The sequence below is a fragment of the Giraffa tippelskirchi genome, chromosome 8 (genome assembly GCF_054371585.1).
Source record: "Giraffa tippelskirchi isolate mGirTip1 chromosome 8, T2T-mGirTip1v1.2.pri, whole genome shotgun sequence".
NCBI lineage: Eukaryota > Metazoa > Chordata > Mammalia > Artiodactyla > Giraffidae > Giraffa > Giraffa tippelskirchi.
Genome location: NC_137282.1, coordinates 19,267,015 through 19,287,613, shown reverse-complemented (window position 1 = coordinate 19,287,613; position 20,599 = coordinate 19,267,015). Strand labels below are relative to the sequence as shown.

Here is a 20,599-nt window from a genome sequence, read left to right as displayed (position 1 = left end):
GTAGCAGAGAGAGTCAGCCGAGTCTGCGGTCCCCTCTCTCTGGTGAAGACACAAGGTACTTTTTCCACATAGAAATGGAACTTCCTAATGTTAGAAAACAAGACTGACCCCAGAGAAGGCGTCACTAGTAAGTGATTTTCACAGCATCTTTTTTTTTTCTTCAAGACCACACAGAGAGGGACTATTTATTTCAGCGTTGTTCAGACACCAGTGGGAGTTGCTCACAAAAAGTGGGGTCTAGGGATATTTTCCATATGTGGGGCGCTTTTGTTGACTATCCTGTCTCAATGGACTCCGCCCAGCAGGAACCTCCAGGTGTGTGTTGAAATGGCAGAAGGAGCTTGCTAGGGAAGCCCAGCGCGCTGGGAGCCTCAGTGCCAGGCTTTGCGTGTCGTCTGGAAGGCTTTCCCGGGCGATTAATGACCACAGCAGACAACCCCACTGGCCCAGGAAGGAGGAGGGGTGTCCGGGTACGGAGGGAGCACTGCTCTCACAGCCCCTGAACACAGCCAGCGCGCCCATGGCTTCTCACGTGTCCCCTAGCCTCCAGGCAGCTGGCCTGGGAGCTGAGAAGAGTGTTTGCAAAATCACCCACGCCCTAGAGGCCCAGGCAGGTGTTTGTCACATGTGGGGAAGGGAGTGTGCGGAGGTGGCATGGGTTTATTATTTCAAGATCAAACTGATTAGCTTCCCCTCTACAACCTGACCTACTTCAGTTGTACTAACGACACCACCTCCTGGACAGACCTACTCACTACAGACGACGTGGGGTTTTTTTTCCCCCCTGTCGGTGATCTCCGGGAAAATGAACTCTTCTCCAGACGTCCACAGCAACCGTCTAGGCCTGTGGGAATATGAGGGAAGTTGGGAGCTCCAGGAACTTCAGCACCAGCATTTCTATATTGTCTGGAAGTTTCCTGTGGTGGTCAGGGACCACAGAGGATGACCCAAGGAGGAGCAAAAGGAACAGCCCAGGGAAGAGCAGCCCAGGAAAAATATCCATAGGGAGTGTGAGCAGATGAGACCCACAGTCCCAGAGATTATGCATATATATATATGGGGGGGGGGGGTTCCCAGGTGACTCAGTAGTAAGGAATCCACCTGCCAGTGGAGGAGACATGGGTTTGATTCCTGAGTCAGGAAGATCTCCTGGAGAAGGAAGTGGTAACCCACTCCAGTATTCTTGCCTAGGAAATTCCATGGACAGAGGAGCCTGGTGGGCTACATTCCATGGGGTCGCAAAGAGTCAGACACGACTGAGTGAGCGACTAAAAACAACAACAAATAGATAGATACCTTAGGACTTGTAACTAATGTGAAGGAAGAGAATCAGTTGGTATCCTCATCTGATGAGTGAGGAGGTTGGTCTCAATGATCCTGATGTTTCCTTTCAGGATCAGCATTCTCTAATGCTCAATGAAAAAAACTATAAGAAGTTTGAATTAACTTTAGCAATCCTAGTTGAGTTGTTAAAACAACGACACAGAGAATCCCAAACAGTGGAAGATCAAAAAAGTATTTGTGTTTGATTCAGAAATGCAGATGGGCCATTCTTTGTGTCATATCAAAATATTGATTGTTTTGCAGAGAACTAAGCGGGTCCTGGGAAATGAATAATTCATGTTAATCGTAGTTTGCATTCTATGACCACTAATGGTGGTCAGCCAAGGATGGAGTGTGTGCTTGAGAGATATGGATCCATTCACTGGTTTGAAAATTATCTATTGAGGGTCCGCACCCAGCCCTCACCCTGGGAGAGTGGATATATTCTGCCTATGAATCTGTGCATGCTAAGTTGTTTCAGTTGTGTCTGACTCTTTGTGACCCTATGGACTGTAGCCTGCCAGGCTCCTCTGTCCATAGCATTCTCCAGGCAGGTTTACTGAAGTGGATTACCATGCCCTCCTCCAGAGGATCTTCCCGACCCAGGGATCGAACCCATGTCTCTTATGTCTCCTGCATTGACAGGCAGGTTCTTTACCACTAGCGCCACCTGGGAAACCCATTCTGCTCATGGGGGCATCCTAAAATGCAGATTCCAATTTAGTCAGTCTGGTGTGGAGCCCAGCATTTTTAAAAGGCTCCCAAGGGAAATCAGACACATGTGTGCAGTAAGATGGGTGTCTTATAAGATTTTCTGCTGGTTGTTGGAGGAGGGATCCAGATCTTAAAGGCGGTGCAGTTCAAAGGTTGGGGACAGTCAGAATGTTAGAAAGGAAAGCATAGGCATAGCTTTCTTAGAAGACAAGGGTCAGACTGTCTGAGAATAGAATGTTGCTGTCATTAAAATGTTTGTGGATAATTGAGAATGAACAGTTAGGGGAAAGGGAGGGAGGGTAAAGGAGTTCTCCAGGCAACAGGACCTGGGCATTGTGATGTCAGCAGGGTTATTAACATGCAGCCATGGTTCTGAAACACAGAGACTCTCATCTCAAGGCTCTGGCCTTTCCATCCTTCGAATTGAGGTTTGCCTTTGACTTAATGGAACAATTTTCTTCTGGTGCCACAACAGCCATTTCATTCCAAGATGAATTGCAATGGATTGCAATGTGAACTGATCTTTTTCCATTTCGTGTCCCAAACCGCAGCACAATTAGTTTCTAAATAAATGCCAGTGGCTTCTGGGGGAGGCTGTGATTGCCAGGCTGGAATAACAGTGGGCAGCCACAGAGCGGGTCCGCACTGGCTGGTTCCTACCAAGGCTAAGAAGTCCTGACGCCCCCATCCTACTTACATATCCTGAATGTCCTAAGAGGCATCCACGCTGGTGAGCCCTTATTGAACATTTTGGTTGCAAAGTGGTTTTGAGGACAGTAAGAAAATGGAATTTGTTTGGAAAGTCAACATATGTTCTAAGGTAAACACAGATCACCTCTGCCAAAAACAGTTGTGTCTGCTTCCCGGAACTCCTGATCCTGTGTCTTGACAGACTCCAACTGCATGAGGAGATGACTCCCATCAAGCCCCATGTGCTGACGTGAGTGAGGACAGATGTTACGGGCTGAAACGTGTCCCCAGCCTTCCAAATTCATACATCAAAGTCCTGACCCTCAGTCCCTCAGTATGTGACCTTGTTTAGAAATGGGGTCATTGCACATGTAATAAGATGAGAGATCATACTGAAGGAGTGCTCAGTCGCTCAGTTGTGTCCAACTCTTTGTGACCCCATGGACTGTAGCCCGCCAGGCTCCTCTATCCATGGGATTTCCCAGGCAAGAATCCTGGAGTGGGTTGCTATTTTCTCCTCCAGCATAGTAGAGGAGGGTGAACCCTAATCTAATCTGAGTGATGTCCTTAGAAAGGGGGAAATCTGTGAAGATGGAGGCACAGACTGAGCTGATGCTTCTATTAGCTTGGCCAAAAAGTTTGTTCGGGTTTTCTATTACAACAAAAACCCGAACAAACTTTTTGGTCAACTCAGTACAAACCAAGGTTGCCAGCAAACACCAGCAACCGGGGGAGAGACATGAACACATGTCCCCTCACAGACCTCAGCAGGACCCAACCCTGCCCACACCTTGACCTCTGGCTTCTAGTCTCTAGAACTGTGAGACACTACACTTCTATTGTTTAAGCCACTTGGTTTGGGGACTCTCTCAGAGCAGCCCTAGGATACTAATACAATAGACTGAAATAGAGTTAGGCACCCATAGTATTGAATATTTTTATGTATATGTCCTTGGAAAAATCATTTAACCTCTATAAAAAGTGAAAGTTGGAGCAAGTGGTTAATGAAATTCCTTGCATTCTGTGAAGGTGAAGCCTTCTGTGGTTCTCAGAGATTCTGATGTATCAATCAACCAAGGGTCATTTTGTTGATCACACCGGTCAAGTGAGGGCTGAGAAACGACACCCACATCCACAGGAGGCTGAGGACAGGTGGAGGAGATGGAGTTCAAACTACCAGGTAACCAGGCAGAACCTTAGCCCTGTGTGGCCTCAGATGCTAAACAGAGACTGGACCCTGCCTCGGAGGGCGGGGCCCCGGGAGCAGAGGGTAGTCTTGACAGGAGGCTAGGACAACCCCAAACAGCTGGCGGTGTCCCCCAGGCTCCTCCTCCTGCAGGCAGCGTGGTCTAGAAGCAGTGGGTAGGAGTCAGGCTGAGACTGCTGGCCTGAGTTTCCACCCCCCCAGGTAAGCAGTTAGCAAAGAAAGGTCAAGGAGGACCGATTCATTAACCAAGGCAGGCAGATCTCGTGACTATTCTGGAATATTTGTTGAAGGAGACTCTTGGTAAGTTGGTGGGTAGGAGCCCAGAGTCATCGTAACTTGGGTATGAAAGGAAATGTAACTTCACATTGCGGTCGCTGGTAGGTGGCATGTGGGCATTGGGGTGACATGTCCTGTGAACAGGACAGAGCAGGGGCCAGTCCATGCTGCTCAGTAGTGACTTCCCTAGTCAGGGCCCTGTGTCTTGTAAACTGTGAATTCATTGCATGAAAGAAGGACGATGAAGTAGGAATTTGTTCCAGGAATATGGGAAACAATTAGCCGATTTAGTCATTAGGGCCATGTTACCCTTCTAGACTCAACTTTAATTAGCTGCTGATTTGAATTAAGTAATTAATCACTACATTGATTCTATTTAGTGCATGTTGGCAAAGGATAATGTGTATGACAACAAAGGTTAGCTTAGCAATTTGAGAATTTGAGTAGGAGAGGCAGAGTTAAACATCCCCATGTTATCAGTCACCAAATCTCAACCAGCTCTCTGATATGTGTAAAGTTCTGTGCTGGATGCTTGTAATCAATGTTCAGGGTCATGTAGAAAGTGGCCAATGATTATTCTTCAAAATAGTGCAGTAAGCAGAACCCCCAAGCTCCCTGAACAGTCTCTGTTTTCTCTCTCTGTTTTTGTACATGTGGTTCTTCTCTTCCAGAAATGCCCCATCTTACAAAATCATTCCTCAAGGCTTCTCTCTCCAATGACTTTATCCACCTACTACCTCTGGATCTGCTGAGTGGGAGTACTTCCTCCTTTGCATACTCGTCACTCATCACCAGCGTCTTCCAGAACTCATATGCGATCTTGTATTCTAGTTCACCACCATTTGCCTCATCTCTTTTACTAAATTATATGTTCCCTGGTGTGGTGGGTTGAATAGTATCTACCCTCCAGAATTCCTGTCCATCTGAAACCTCAGAATGTGAACTGATTTGCCAAAAGGGTCTTTGCAGATATAATTCGTTAAGGATCTTGAGATGAGATTATGCTGGCTTTAAAGGAAGGCCCTAGATCCAATGACCGGTGTCTTTATAAGAGAAAGGAGAGGGAAATAATGGTCACAGCAAGACACAGAGCAAAGATGACCTGGGAAGACGGAGGCAGAGATCAGTCACAAGCCAAGGAAAGCCAGGAGCCACCAGAAGCTGAAGTCCTCAAAGGCAAGGAAGACTCAACCTCCCCTTGGACTTTTGGAGTAAAGATGCTGACACCTTCCTTCTAGACTTCTGGTCTCCAGCACTGTGAGAGAAGAAATTTCCATTGTTTGAAAGCACCACGTTTGTGGTAATTTGCTATGGCAGCCCAGGGAATTAATATACCTGAGTATAAGGTGATGATGCACAGGTAATTCATTTGCATGATGGGTACCACGTTATTATTCTATTATGAGTCACAAGTGAAAGTGAAAGGTGCTCAGTTGTGTCCGACTCTTTGTGACCCCATGGATTATACAGTCTATGGAATTCTCCAGGCCAGAATACTAGAGTGAATAGCTGTTCCCTTCTCCAGGGGATGTTCCCAACCCAGGGATCGAACCCAGGTCTCCCACATTTCGGGCTGATCCTTTAACAGCTGAGCCACAAGGGAAGCCCTTTATTAGTCACAAACCATGGGCAAATCACTATTTCAATTGGTGTTGATAATAAATTATTACATCAACTGCTCTAGACTTCTATAGTAATGCTTTCCCTGCCGAGGTCCCTCAAGAATAGGAAAAAACAAAAGCCCAGCAAGATTTCAGACCGGAACCTGTCAGCACAGGGCTATTCCTTTGACATCTTGCCTCAATGTCATTTCCTGGCATTGCGAGTTATTTAACGCTTACATGGTGATATCTGATCTTTCCTTCTACTGTTCCCCAGTGGCCACCAGAGCTCTCTCATTCAAACACAAGCTGGTGTGAAACCAAAGAGAAGGCAGTGACACCACACCACACAGCTGTGCTTTCTAGTATTTGCCCAAATGGCTTCCTAGGGTAACAGCGATCACTAAAGCGCTCTGTTTTGAGTAAGCAACCTCTGTTTTAAGCACAGATGGCTCTGAGCATTGTGGGCCTCTAAGTGATTCTAGAATGGCACATCTCTTCTCAGCCTGGGCATTCCAGTGTGGGAGTGTGCACTCACCAGCACGGATTACTGGTGTTTTGTTGGCAAGGCCAAGGCAGTTGCTCTCAGGGTGGGCTGGGGATGCAGCCACGATGCAGACCTCTGCGCTTAAGGCAGAGAGTTACATGTATTGCTTCCTGGAAAACTGGACTCAATAGCTGAATCTGGGTCTGTTGCCCAGTGCCACGCTGTCCTCAGTCTGGAGGGAAGCAGTGTGCTCCATCATGGGCATTATCAGGTCTTTGGTGGTCCTTATTTCAAAAAAATCCTGTGCTTTGGAGTTTGAGAGGAGAGCAGAAATAGTCTATCCCTTTAAATGAATTATCTCAGACACATGGCTCTGCAGCAATGTATCTATATTGATGTGTGTAGTGTGCCTGGTTCCATCTCCACCCACCTATCTCCTCTTGACCTCTTACAGCAGAGCAACTCAGGAGAAAGGAAGAGATTGATGAAGGAACCAGCTCTCCCATATCAAGTCCCTGAGACCTCTTGAGTGTCTACTGCCAGAAAGAGAAGCTAAGGCAAAAACGACAACTCTGGGTGAAGGCAGGCAACCCCAGCTGAGTAGGGGAATCATTCTAAAACCCAGCCCTGTCCATGTTATCTTGGGGGTCGGGATGGGGATTGGCACTCAGTTGCAGTGGCAGATGGAAGTCCAAGGGGACTCCCCTACTTTTGGTGCTCACTCAAAGGAACACCCCGCTTGGTGAGTCACCCAGTGCCTCCTGCCTCTGCAGGGGCCATATCATAAGTGGTATGTCTCACTGGGTGGTAAGATTCATGCCAACTGATGAAATCACCACCCAGAGTTGTTAAAAGACTATTGATGTCAAGCTGTTAGTGGCCACATTCCCATTGTCCAATCCAATTAAAATTAGCCTTTATTCTCACACATGGAAACTCAAAGGGTGTCCATAGGAGTACTTCTCATCGTATGACTCACTCACAAGCAGTGGTCTCTGAGGGCTCTGCAGATGACCACTGACTGATTTCTCATAGAACGGGGAGACTGGCTCATCTTTCTGTATCTTCAAAAGCTTTCTTACCCCAGGATCGTCCCCACGGACATGTACATCTGACTTGACACAGCTCATCTTCAAAACAAAAACAAACAAATGGCCCCTTGACCTACATTCCCACAAAACCATGGTGCACGGCTCTGTTTCTCCTTAGAGCGCATGCGTGCTTGTGTGCTAAGTCACTTCAGTCGCGTCCGACTCTTTTCGACCCCATGGACTGTAACCTGCCAGGCTCCTCTGTCCATTGGGATTCTCCAGGCAAGCATACTAGAGTGAGTTGTCATGCCCTCCTCCCAGGGGATCTCCTTGACCCAGGGATTGAACCGTCGCCTCTTATGTCTCCCACATTGGCAGGCAGCATCTTGGGTTACTCTTTTAAGAACTCAGTTTTGAGAGCTTGTTATAACTTTTAGAATCCTCTATCCCCCACATCTTGTCTCAGAGAGAGAGGAGAGTGAGATTGCATGTTGCGTAGCAGTGAGGTACACGAGATCACAAAACCAGGCAAAGGCCAGCTCTGAGCCACCTGGCATAGGAGACAAGCTTGTCAGGGGCACACTCCTTGTCTCCTTGCTGCTCGTGACCATGAGGGTGGGAGAGCAATGGGAACTGCAACACTGCTTGTTGAAGACAACATGAGTAGACTGGTCCCCCCTTCTAGTATACTTTTTCATGTTAAATTATCAATTCTATAAGTATTGCTTGCTTTTCTTTTTTTGTAATTCTTTCCGGGCTACAGAATTAACCCACTTTCATTATAGAAATATAGGAAGGTATAAAGAAAGCTAAAAATACTTGTAACCCTCCTATCTTGAGTTTCTGCTGCATATATTTTAGTGTGTTTCCTTCTTATCCTTTTCCCATGCATATACCATATAAATAGGTATGGTTATATCTTTCTTTGAATAATGAGAATCACGGTCCCACTTTGCTATTTGATTTTTATATTTGACAATGTATTATTATGAGTATATCTCCATGCCATTCAACATTTTTCAAAGCAGTCATATATAGATAAACAAAAAAAACTTTCTCTAGGGAGAAAGGGTAGTTAGGGAGTTTAGGATGGACATGTACACACTGCTGTATTTAAAATAGATAGCCAGCAAGTACCTACTAAGGAGCACAGGGAACTCTGCTCAATGTTATGCGGCAACCTGGATGGGAGGGGAGTTTGGGGGAGAATGGATACATTGTATATGTATGGCTGAGTCCGTTTGCTGTCCATCTGAAACTGTCACAACATTGTTTATTTGCTATATCCAATAGAAAATAAAAAGTTAAAACAAATCCTTCACCCCTCCTGCAAGATGTATAGGCTGTAACTAAAATTATTATTTAGAGGAAATGTTATGGTTTTAAATTATTATATTAAGAAAGAAGAAAGGCTAAAAATTCATGAGTTAAACATTAATTTAAGAAGTCAAGAGGGGTAGCAGAGTTAACAAAGATCCAAACAGGAAACTAAAGTCATGAAGGCAGGAATGTTTCAGGTCTGCCTGTTGTATCTTTTTTCATTCTGTACTTGGGATCCCTTGATCCTTATATTTTAGATGTGTCTCTTCTAAAAGAGCATTTAACTAGATATTTTAAATCTAGTCTGACATCTTTGACTTTTAACTGAGGCATTTAGTCTATTTTCATTTCAGTGTCATCACTGAAATGTTTTATCCAGATCAATTTTGTGTTTTGTAATTATCCTACTTTCTCTATAGCTCTTGTTTTTTTTTTTTTTTTTGCTTCTTTTGGACTCATCTCTTTTCATTTTTTTCTAGTACTTTGAAAGCAATATACCTAATTCCCTTCTCCTAAAGCTTATCCTAGAATATTAATAAGCAAACTTATCATATTCTAAATGTAATTAATGTTTCCCTCCTTCCATACATTACAAAAATTTTAAAACACTTTAATCCTATTACCCCTTCCAATTTACATACTCTTGTTGCTGCGTATTATATTTCTATCTTTCTTTTATCCACAGACGTTTATTGTCATTGTTTTCTGCAGTGTTTTTTGGATCTACTCCTATTTTTGCCACTTTCTGGGCCTATTATGCCATCTTTCATCTCGGTCTTTCTACTGAGATTATTTCCTCTTCCTCAGCCAAGCCTTTAGAATTTCCTTTAATCACAGTTTATTTTTCCTTACCTCAAAATGTTTTACTTGACTCTTATTTTTGAAAGATATCTTCACTGCACATATACTTTTGGGTTGGTGGTTGTTTTCTCTCAGCATATTAAAAATATTTTCCACTATCATCTTGCTTCTGTGATGGCTCTTATGAAATCAGCTGCAAATGTGTCATTTCTTTGTAAGTAACCTATCTATCTTCTTTGCCTGATTTTTAGGCCCTCTCTGGCTTTAGCGTTCTAAGGTTTTATTATTGTATATATGGGCATGCATTTCTTTCTCTTTTTTCTTCTTTTAAAAATCCTGCTGGGTTCCTAGGGATGCCTGTATCTGAGGACTGGGGTCTTTCATCACTTTTGATTAGTTCTTTTTTCTCTCTGAACTGTGTAAAAAGTAAACTGCTGGTCTGCCTTCCAGTTTTCTAATTCTTTCTTCAGCTATGCTAATCTTCTCTTAAACCACCCATTGAGGCTTACAAAAAATGTTTAGTTATGACATTTTTCATTTCTAGAAGTTCTAGTTGGATCTTTTCTCAAATCTGCTTGATAGCTTTTATATATTTTTTGTTCCTCACTTATATACTTATAGGACATGTAGTGGGCTGAATTGTGTCCCTTCAAAATTCATATACTGAGATTCTAAATGCCAGTACCGCAGCATGTGACTGTATTTGGAGATAGGGCTTTTAAAGAGGTAATTAAAGTTAAAGGAGGTCATTGGGATGGGTCCTAATCCAAATTGACTTTTATGAAGAGATATGGTATCCTTTTAAGAACAGATTAAGACACAGGACAGACACACAAAAAGAAAAGACACTGTGAGGACAAAGAGAGAAGACACCCATCTGCAAGCCACCCAGAGACACCTCAGGAAGAATCACCCCAGCCAATACCTTGACCTTGATCTTGGACTTATAGCCTCTAGAACCATGAGAAAGTAAATCTCCATTCTTTAAGCCACACAGTCTGTGGAACATAGTTATGGCGGCACTAGCAAACTCACACAGACCCCTGTAGCTTCTGTTTCCTTTGAATCAAGTTAAAAATACCTGTTTTATATTCCTTGGCTGATAAATCAATATCTGAAACTTTTGGAAGCTGCATCTCTGGTCTGTTTTTTCAGCTGTATTATGCTTCAGTTCAGTTCAGTTCAGTTCAGTCGCTCAGTCGTATCTGACTCTTTGCGACCCCATGAACCACAGCACACCAGGCCTCCCTGTCCATCACCAACTCCCAGAGTTTACCCAAACTCATGTCCATTGAGTCGATGATGCCATCCAACCATCTCATCCTCTGTTGTCCCCTTCTCCTCCTGCCTTCAATCTTTCCCAACATCAGAGTCTTTTCAAATGAGTCAGCTCTTCGCATCAGGTGGCCAAAGTATTGGAGTTTCAGCTTCAACATCAGTCCTTCCAATGAACACCCAGGACTGATTTCCTTTAGGATGGACTGGTTGGATCTCCTTGCAGTCCAAGGAACTCTCAAGAGTCTTCTCCAACACCAAAAGCATCAATTCTTTGGCTCTCAGCTTTCTTTATAGTCCAACTCTCATATCCGTACGTGACTACTGGAAAAACCATAGCCTTGACTAGACGGACCTTTGTTGACAAAGTAATATCTCTGCTTTTTAATATGCTGTCTAGGTTGGTCATAACTTTCCTTCCAAGGAGTAAGCGTCTTTTAATTTCATGGCTGCAATCACCATCTTCAGTGATTTTCGAGCCCCAAAAAATAAAGTCAGCCAGTGTTTCCACTGTTTCCCCATCTATTTGCCATGAAGTGATGGGACTGGATGCCATGATCTTAGTTTTCTGAATGTTGAGCTTCAAGCCAATTTTTTCACTCTCCTCTTTCACTTTCATCAAGAGGCTCTTTAGTTCTTCACTTTCTGCCATAAGGGTGGTGTCATCTGCATATTTGAGGTTATTGATATTTCTCCCAGCAATCTTGATTTCAGCTTGTGCTTCCTCCAGCCCAGCGTTTCTCATGATGTACTCTGCGTATAAGTTAAATAAATAGGGTGACAATATACAGCCTTGACGTACTCCTTTTCCTATTTGGAACCAGTCTGTTCCATGTCCAGTTCTAACTGTTGCTTCCTGACTTGCATACAGGTTTCTCAAGAGGCAGGTCAGGTGGTCTGGTATTCCCATCTCTTTCAGAATTTTCCACAGTTTATTGTGATCCACACAGTCAAACGCTTTGACATAGTCAATAAAGCAGAAATAAATGTTTTTCTGGAACTCTCTATTATGCTTAGGGAGCTGCCATCATTGTGAATTTCGTGATCTGTGCTGATGAGCTCATATTTTTCAAAAGCTTCATTTGTGGCAATTCTATGAGGCAAATCTGAGAGGATTCGCTTTTTCCATAGTGCCATGAGCCCAGGACCACTTCCAGCTCAGCAGCTCTCTATATTAATTCTCCAGTTGAACTTTTGGGACTATCCACATAATGTGGATTGAGGTTGGAAAATTATACAATGGCCTTGTGCTTATGAATAATCAAGGCAGAGATTTTGTTCCTCTACCCAAGTACTGAGGTTGGATAAAGGCAGTTTGCCTTGCTGTCAGAGTGATGGTGGAGAAGGACAGCAAATATCCAGTTCATGTCTCTTCACTGTGTGAAGCTCTTCTACCAGATCCCATACTTTGGGAGGTCCCGAGGTTCTTCCTTTCTTTCCTTTTTTTGGCCGCACAAACTGTGCAGCATGCAGGACCTTAGTTCCCCAACCAGGAATCAAATCCATGCCCCCAGCCATGGAGGCTCAGAGTCATAACCATCGGATATCGAGGGTAGTCCCCGTAGACTTCTTCTTCATGTGACCTGACCACTGAAGTTTGACAAACGCCCTTAGGATGAAAGTCAGCTTTAGGGTTGCAAAGATAGTTCCAGACGGAGAGGTTGTTCTTAGCCTGGAACCTTTGTCTCTTCTCTAAAAAGATAAGGCTAGCTTGTGCTGGGAAAATTTAATGCTGCTGTCACCTCTATCTGCTGCTTTCCTGACCAGCTCAGTGAATCTTGCCTCTTATTAAGAGCTGGGTCTAAAAGGCAAGCATTTTCTGGAAGTCAGTTCTAGCTTGTCCGGCCATTGTTGTCAAGTCCTGGTCAGTGCACTGACTGTCCTGTGCATGAGCCCCCCTCCCCTCCCCTTCTCCACATACACAATCACAGAGTGCTTTAGAGAGCCTGGATTCTCACCACCACCTCGCCAATCAATTTTTCTCCATTTCCTACCTGCTTCTTTGAAAAAAAAAGTCAATAAAAGAGCCATCTGTCTTGGGCGATATCTTGGTGACACTGTCTTCTTTCAGAAAGGGCTAGCAAGAGAGGCTGAATTCAAAGACAAAGTGAAAGTGAAAGTCACTCAGTGGTGTCTGACTCTTTGCGACCCCCGTGGACTGTATACTCCCTGGAATTCTCCAGGCTAGAATACTGGAGCAGGTAGCCTTTCCCTTCTCCAGGCGATCTTCCGAACCCAGGGATTGAATCCAGGTCTCCCACATTGCAGGCGGATTCTTTACCAGCTGAGCCACCAGGGAAGCCCAAGAATACTGGAGTGGGTAGCCTATCCCTTCTCCAGCAGATCTTCCCAACCCAGGAATTGAACTGGGGTCTCCTGCATTGCAGGTGGATTCTTTACCAGCTGAGCTTATCAGGGAATTCAAAGACACAACATCCCCAAAACTGTATGGAGACAGGGTTAAGGTTCTTGCATCTGCTGCATCCACTCAAGGAGAGCCTGCCAACTCTTATTCCAAGAGGATTTTTTTGGGGGGGGGGGGTGCATTGCACAGCATGAGGGATCTTAGTTTCCTGATCAGGGATCAAATCTGTGCCCTCTGTGTTGGAATCATGGAGTCTTAACCACTGGACCACCAGGGAAGCCCCAGAGGGAATTTTTTTTTATTATTTTATTTTAAAAGCTTAAGCCAGTGTATGATTTGGGTCTCTGACTGGAAGGCTTTTTGAATCATCATAACACAAGGCAAGTGACTGAAGAGTGTCTACACACTCACTTGGCACTGCCTTTGGTTTCCCCGAGTGCAGAGTTGGACTCAGTCTCCAAGTTCTGTCTGGAAGCTCAGGGCATCCAGCATAGGATGACAGAGGCCATTGACACAGAGCAAAAATCTGCCTGAGAAACACTCTACTTCATCTTACAATTCTCCAGTTGTAGCTAAAACCTCCAGTATGATTTATGATTAGTTCCTTTTTAATGAAAAACATATTTTATTTCTTAAAAGAATGCATTTTACTAAATAGGTAGTAGGCTGATAGTTATAAACTTCTTCCACATCTTAATGCATGTGTTTTCCATCTTCATTGCTGGTCAGATAGCCATAACCACCTTCCCCTCAGGGATCAAGAAAGGGCTTGCTGTTACACTAGAGGAAATAATTTATGAGTTTTTAAGTGCATGTGACTTATTAATTTGCTCCCTAAATGCTAAAATACCATATTTATGATTAGTTTTTGAGTCTCTTTCTTTGGGTTGATCTTGTTTGAGGAGCCATAGGAACTGCGTGACCCCAGGACCATGGGTCCCTCTTACTTTGGGCCTCATGGTGGACCAATTTGTGCAAGTTAAAGAAAAAAAAAGTTCAGACAATGGGCTTATTGACATGCCTTCTGACCTTTCTCATTAGCTGTTGTTGCCAGGCCCCTGTAGAGGGCCTCGGGCAATAACAAGAGAAGCTAAGCACATTTTCAGATTCAAAGTCAGGTCTGCAAAGAGCTGGGTGTGTGGACTTTCTCCTTGGGCAAGGGCAAGACTTGGCCCTCTCGAGTCATTACCAGCCCTGCCTCGCACTTTCAACAGGATAAATCAGCCCAATAAACTCTGCTGTTTGATGGAAGGTAAAAGGCATAAAGGTGAATACTATTTAGGAGAAGAAAGATCAGTTAATGCTTGCGAAATGCCTAAGTCAAAAGAATTCTTTTTCTATTCATGAATGTGGTCACTTGGAGATTAAGTTTAAGTTTTCTATGAGTCTCATGGGTCCAAAAAGCTTTTCAAGTATTTGTCAACAGATTAACTACTGATATATATGATTTAAAAAGTGGGGGAATAAAATTCTGGAACATACAGGAACTAATATGTATAACCCCCAAACCATCCTGAAGAATATTTGGCACTGATTGAACTAGAGTGGGGCCTCCCTGGTATCTCAGCAGTAAAGAATCAGCCTGCAATGCAGGAGATGCAGGTTTGATCCCTGGGTCAGGAATATCCCCTAGAGGAGGGCACAGCAACCCACTCCAGTATTCTTGCCTGGGGATCCCCATGAACAGAGGAGGGGAGCCTGGTGAGCTATAGTCCATGGGGTCGCAAAAGAGTCGAGCAAGACACGACTGAGCACGCATGCATGAACTAGAGTGGCAAGAACAGGGATGCCAACAACCAGAGCAGTGCTTGGCACGTGATAAATGTTGACTGAATGTATGAAGCATCAACTCTCCAGATCTAAGCAGGACGCTAACGTCTCCGAAAGTAAGTGAAAGAATTCTATAAAACCCAACCTGGGGTGCTATACTTGGAACAATTAAATTCCCAGAGAGGACATAGGGGAAAGAGGGACCATTTTCTGTAGTGATATTCTGAAGTTTGTTGTTTCAGAATGGCAGGAGATATACGGATAACATGGGATGGAATCCTTGAACCAGCCACCTGTGTGTTCTGAGACCTCCCTCCCTCAGCCCCTCTTACTGCAGAAGAGAGGAAAGCCCAAAACTTAAAGTAGGTAGATATTCTGAGCAGAGAGTCCAGCCCATTTGTGCAGAAAACCTAGACAATAGTAATTATGAATAAATTTAAAAGCTGTGCTTCATAACCTAAGGATATGATTAAAGCAATGCTCAGAGGAAAATTATCAGGTTTAAGCACTTAGCATTAATAAATAAAAAGTAATCACAATAATGCATTGATTATTCAACTCAAGATGTCTGAAAAAGAGCCCAAGGTAATTACAGAAAGGAAGGCACAAGGAAAACATAATGTTGAGAGTGGAAATGAATAAATTCAAAAAAAAAGGTATTTGGTAGAAAAATGAATCCAAAGCTTAATGCATTTAACTGAAATAGATAAACCATTATCCATTAGCTATTTTGGAGGGTGGATACCCCACCCTCCAAAAAATTGAGGGACAAAATACAAATCCATAAAATTAGAGAGGAGAATGAGGAGATAGCACAAAGATGGAGGAAATTTTGAAAAAAAAAATGATGCTCAATTATAAGCAAACACATATAAAAACCTAAGGAGTTACTATTAACATATATGAAGTTGAAAAGTTGTCTAGATGCCAGATCCATATAAAACCACAAGTGGATTATTTAAATCTTTAAGAAGTAGGTCATTCTAACACTTTAAAGTCCTTTCTAGAGTAAGCAAAATACATGCTTCCAATGCCTTCGTATAAAGCCAGTATAACACTGATGCCAAAATTTGACACTGATGGTATATCATGCACACAGAACTCACAGATAGCAGATGAGTTCTGCTAATACATCTCATGCAAGAATCTTAAATAAAATATTGATGCATTAGTTAGGATTTTCTTTTTTGCATGACATACTTTCTAATAGCTCCTTGACCAGAGAGGAAAAAATAGCTCTAATAGAAAAGAAAGAATTTAAATACTTCAATGATACAGAAAGGCATTATGGGAAAACTGACTTTCGATCATGACCTTTGACTCCAAGATCGGTGTTAGAACCAACAGGTGAAAGAATAATAAATCAGAATCGAGAGGTGGACTGAAGTTAGAGATTGCTCACAAACCCAGAATTACGCTCTGCTTTCTCCAATCAGAAGTTTCTTTGGAACAAAGTGAATGTTCTGGTTGGGTAAGTTCTTCCAAGAGGAGGCTGTGAGCCTGTGACCCTGTTTCCTCTTCCTGTTGTGTGATGGGGCAGCCTGGTGGTTGAGAGAGGCAGGGTGAGTAGAGGAGAGGGAGGGAGACGGGTCTATTCTCCGGAAGAATAAAGATGGAGTTTGTGCAGGGGAAGTGGATTGACAGCAAAGAGACAACCTGTGACACCCTCGGGAGGCGTCCCGAGCAGCATCAGCCATCAGGAAACGCCATCGTGGCTGGTGGTTGCTGACAAGACCTTCACTAGTAAGAGATTAGAGCTGAAGTCCTTTAGCCGACTCCGTGCAAGCTTAGCCGACTGTGCTCTGTTTAATCCTCTTAGGCAAACAAGCCCTTCTCACCAGGCCTTGGACAGCGGCTCATGCCAATTCTGGCCTCAAATGCCGGCCAGCTTTGGAAATTAGACCGGTCTTCTGCGAGCCCTGGGGAGGGAAGTACAAGCGCTGGTTTGTGAGGTGTGGAAAGCCAATCTGCTTATGGCACAAGGCTTCCGAATAACCGCAGCCAAGTGCAGAGAGGAAAAAACAGCGTCCAAGGTAACCAGGGTGGAGCCAAGAAAGAACGAGGCTCCCACCCAGCCTTGACTCTGCCTCTCCGGGCTGGCCTGGCCCCTGAGGGGACGTAAGGAGAAGTGGTCTGGGCGCAGGACCTGTGAGATCGGAGATTGAAACTGGCCTTTTGAGAGAACAGGACCAAAGCCAGAAACTCCCAGAGACACTCGAGATGGCTTGTTTTCCCAGAGGGAGGCCCAGGTCAACCTCCTGAGCCACTGTGAGCTGCTGTTACATTGTCACATTTCAGGAATGGATGGAAAGTGAGTCCGGGTCTGAGACAAGATTTTCAGTTGACAGGGTATGTGAAGATCTTCCTCAGAGTAATTTCTTGCCTAACTGGCTAGAAAAAGAAGGGACAGGGCCTCCTTGGTTGTCTAGTGGCTAACAATCCGCTTGCCAATGCAGGGACACGGGTTCAATCCCTGGTCCAGGAAGATTCCACATGCCGTGGAGCAACTAAGCCCATAGGCCACAACTACTGAGCCCCTGCTCTGCAACAAGAGAAGCCACCAAAATGAGAAGCCTGCGCAGCAGAATGAAGGCACAGCACAGCCCAAAATAAATCAATAGATAAATCTTTAAAAAAAAAAAAAAAAAAAGAAGGGACCAAGTTCAGCTTTTAATTGGGTTTAAGATCTCAAAGTCCGGGTTGGTCTATTTGGTTTGATGGACAGGGAGGCCTGGCGTGCTGCAGTCCATGGGCTCACAAAGAGTTGGGCATGACCGAGCGACTGAACTGAACTGATGCATTTATCACCCAATATATTTAAGGGTCTTTGTTTTGGACTTGCCACCAGGTACAGTGTAAAGCAGTGTTCCCTCAAATAAATACAATGCCTCAACTGGTGTTTAAAGTATGGAGCAGCCACATTAAGGGGTAAAGGGATGTGCACTGTGAGTGATAGCAATATGTCATCGTAGGTTCATCAATTGTAATAAATGCCCCATGGAACTGCAGAGCTTTGACAGTGGGGAAGCTTCGGGTGTAGGGACAGAGAGCATGGATGAGAACTCTGTATTTTCTGCTCAGTTTTGTTGTGAAGTGAAATCTGCTCTGAAAAATAAAGTCTATTTTTTTAAAAAATAAAATAAAAAAGAAATTAATTTTAATAATATATTTAATGCAACCAAAATATTATCACTTTGACACGCAATTAGTATAAGCATACAAACAAGATTGCTGACATTCTATTTTCATATTAAGTCTTAGAATTCAGCACATCTCAACTCAGAGTAGCCACTTTGAAGTTCTCGGTAGTCTCGGGGTGGGGGGAGTGGCTACCTTGTTAGATGATGAACGTAGAGGGTTGTATCATAGGGTCCCTGGGAGCTTACAAATGGGCACCCTTATCCCGTATTCAGTGCAGTGCAGGGGGTAGGATAGAGACACTTACCTGTTTGGACCCCATTGGAAAGAGATGGGAACTTCTCTAGAGTTTGGAACCAGCTACTAGTACTAGGTGGGTTTCACAAAGTTCTCGCCTCTTCTCAAGTTCTAGTTAACTAACAACTTGACTACCCAACCAAACCAATCAGAGCTAGTCCACGATGGCTCCATAAATCAGATTCCACAAGACCAGTTCACATACCTCTTCTTAGTGTATTTGCAAGGTCTCCATTCTGCCCAGATTTAGGGAGATGAAACAAGGTAGGCAAGAATGAAAGTGGCCTCTGATGACCCCTGAAGCTTTACTTAGCATCAGGATTAGTGCGCACTGTTAACTAGGACCAGGGCCAGTGGAAGGACTGGTTCACACACACCGCTCTTGCCACTTCTGGAGGGAGGTTTGGCCTGAACCTCCACAGTTTAGGGGTGCAGTTTTTTAAAGCACCCCTGCCTTCACATGCAGCCAGTCCCCTCCCCGCTTCCCCCTCCCCGAGGCAGCTGCAGCCGGTACACCTCAGCCAGTGCTGGCTGGGATGCCTGGTCTGTGTATTCCTCTGGCCTGGCCTCTCTTTACCCTCCAGACCCCTGATCCCCAGGCTCTAATCCCTGGTTTACCCCTCAGCTTCTCAAATCCACATCTAGAGCCCTTCAGAGACTCTTGTCTGGTTCTCTGACCTTAACTTCTTGCTCAGATCTGCTTTCCTGATGCTGCCATCATCTCAGCCTGGGCAGAAGTTCCTCTCTGCCACCAGGACCCCAGGCATGTGCAGGCATTCCTGCCCCCTGCCCCTGGCGTTAGAGAGCCATTTGGGTGCGGTGAAGTCCAAGGCAGCCCCTGGTAGAAGGGCCAAGGGTGGGTCTCACAGCCTGGGCCGCGGCCGGCCTCTCTGCTCCCACCATCCTGCTCTATCTCCGTGTCTGAGCTACTGTGCTCATTTCAGAATGCTCCGTTTCTACACGGGGCAAATTCTCAAAATCCAGTGCCTAAAATGTGTTGTTTTTTTCTCTCTCGCTCCCTTTTTCTCCCTCAGTATTAATACAGCGCAAACACATGCCACACAGAATTTTTCTTTTTATGGGAGCTGAATACCACATCAGACTGATGCCTGATGACTTCCCTCGCAACTTCGGGTCTCTGCGGAGGCGAGGGGTTGAGGGAGACTCATGTGTGCACACGGAGAAAGCAATGGCACCCCACTCCAGTACTCTTGCCTGGAAAATCCCATGGACGGAGGAGCCTGGTAGGCTGCAGTCCATGGGATCGCTAAGAGTAGGACACGACTGAGCGACTTCACTTTCACTTTTCTCTTTCGTGCACTAGAGAAGGAAATGGCACCCTACTCCAGTATTCTTGCCTGGAGAATCCCAGGGACGGTGGAGCCTGGTGGGCTGCCATCTATGGGGTCGCACAGAGTCGGACACGACTGAAGCGACTTAGCAGCAACAGCAGCATGTGTGCACAGGCACGAACCCGGTTGTTCAGATAAACCTGTGCGCTGGGCGGGGTGTGTTCTCTGAAGATTTCCTGAGCATGCACTTTAGGGGAAGCTAAGGAGTTCGACTATTGCCTGCATTCCCTAAAAATCCACTGCCTTTGGTCTCTGTTTTTGCTCGGCACCAACTAAAGAAACATTTAAAAATAGAAACCTTGAGACATTTCTGTTGTTCTGAAATCAGATCACGAAGGCTGAAATGTCCCAGCTGTCCACTAGGGGGAGACTCTAACGCAGCCCAGGAGCCCCGAGGAACTATCATGGAAGAGACCGAACTGAAAAGAAATGGGATTTTTGTGGGAAACACAATTCTTTTCTATATGTTGGCTTTGATGTGATTTTGTGGTTAGATTTAAGTTGGGTGCTGAGTGGATGTTACAGCCCTATTTTTTTTTAATCTGAAAAGCTTAAATACTTTCTCTGCAGCACAGGGCTTCCCCCTCTCTCCCTTATCAAAGGATACACACAATCATCTCTTCTCTCTGAGCTGGGTACCCCACACGGTCAAAAAAGTGGGTGAACCCATTCCTCTAAGCGTTGGCCAGCTCGGTGTCAACCTCACCAGAGCCCAGGGTCTGCCCAGGCTCTCTGGAAACTGAGCTTCTCATTCAGTCTGACCAGCAGTGTACAGCAAAGACTACTCAACGCCAAGTCTACTTGGTACATTTATCACCTTTCCTGTATGAAAAATGGTTAAGAAAAAATGGGGTCAGCCTTGCTTTTCGATTTTTTTTTTTTTTTTTACTGATTGAAAACCAGTGAGTAAAATGTACTTGCGTCTAGGGCATTGATGTGGGAATGCTCTGTT

At 44.7% G+C, this 20,599-nt stretch overlaps 2 long non-coding RNA genes across 2 annotated transcripts in view; both read left to right on the top strand.

Moving 5' to 3' along the window:
- LOC145517772 (uncharacterized) overlaps positions 1–20,599 on the top strand; it is a 38,023-nt gene continuing 17,424 nt past the window's right edge. The window contains exon 1 of the long non-coding RNA XR_014062316.1: positions 1–127. This is a non-coding gene — a long non-coding RNA (uncharacterized LOC145517772). The remainder of the gene's footprint in view (positions 128–20,599) is intronic.
- LOC145517771 (uncharacterized) lies at positions 2,375–7,240 on the top strand. Its single transcript, XR_014062315.1, has 4 exons — positions 2,375–2,977; positions 3,757–3,907; positions 4,882–5,570; positions 6,753–7,240. It is a non-coding gene; the product is annotated as an uncharacterized LOC145517771 (long non-coding RNA).